Source organism: Chrysochloris asiatica, unplaced genomic scaffold (genome assembly GCF_000296735.1).
Source record: "Chrysochloris asiatica unplaced genomic scaffold, ChrAsi1.0 scaffold00030, whole genome shotgun sequence".
In the NCBI taxonomy this organism is placed as follows: domain Eukaryota; kingdom Metazoa; phylum Chordata; class Mammalia; order Afrosoricida; family Chrysochloridae; genus Chrysochloris; species Chrysochloris asiatica.
In genome coordinates this window covers 345,796-347,079 of record NW_006408548.1, presented here as the reverse complement: position 1 = coordinate 347,079, position 1,284 = coordinate 345,796, and positions in this window count along the sequence as shown.

The window sequence follows — 1,284 nt, the reverse complement described above, 5'->3', positions numbered from 1 at the left end:
TGTCACTGACTCTGAGCCCATGAGTTCCCAGGTCTTGCCTCACTGCTGGCCGACCAGGTCACCACCTGGGCTCACCATAGTCTGCTGAACTATGCAGGGCTTAGTCCGCTGCTTCTTTGATGTTCTTCGGTCACTTCTCTTTATGGGTGACATGCGTGGTCACCAATCAGAGCGCGTTTTCCCATTGTGTCTTAGTCTTGGAGGAGTATTTGCACTGAGAGGACCAGACCACTTGCCTTGATGTCTCCTAGGCAGACAGCTTGCTTGATCTTGTGGTAACAGTCGAACTGTCCTTGTTTTGTATTTTTCCTGTAGGTCCTTCTTTCAAGAAGTGTCTTCTGGTTTTCTGGGTGCTCCAGGCTGGTCTGCTTGTCCTTTCAAGAGGAAAGTTTCCCTTCTCTGATGGTCTGGATGTGGTTCAGGCTTCCTTCTAGAGTCTTATGTAATGCAGAGGCTGCTCATGAGACCTCCTTCACTAGATACATTGTAGCCGCATTTTAGGTATTGCAATTAGTTAGAGGCAGAAGGACTTACAAGCTTTCTATGGTGATATTTCTGGCTATTCCTTCCACTCTCCCTCCAGTGACTGTTTTATATTATAATGCATGGAAAACCAAGGTTCAAAAGTCAGCCAAGTGTCTCAACATTATTCCCCCCTTTTCCCCATTCCAACCCTGTCCCAGTCTCTGGATCCCAGAGCCCTGTTGTTCCAAGGCTGTGCCTACATCTGTTTTTACCACTGTCCCATTTAGCTCATTCATACCTGCCTAATTGTTCTCCCATCTGCCTTGTTCTTCCATTCCCCTCTCCCTACTTGTATATTGCCCTCCTCCCCAATACCCAAATTACCCTATGTCTATTCCCTGCCCTGTGCTCCACCTTCCCCTCCCACCCTTATTCCTACCCTTACGTCCTAGCAACCTGCTAAGAATCCACTTTAGTGGATTAGTATGGGTTCTTTTTCTTAGTCTTTTACAGTAGTGGTCCAGTGCAATATTTTTCCTTTTGTGATTGACTAATTTCACTCAACATAATGTTCTTAAAGGTTCATCCATGTTAGGAAGTGGCATGCAGCTTCCTTGTTATTTTTCAGGGTAGCATAATACTCCATTGTGTGTATGCACCACAGCTTGTTTATCCATTCTTCAGTTGATGGGCACTTTGGTTGTCTCCATCTTTTTGCTATTGTAAATAGCGCAGCTATGAACATTGGTGTGCATATATCTTCCCGTGTTGTGGCTCATTTTTCTTGTGGGTAAATACCAAGTAGAGGAATTGCTGGAT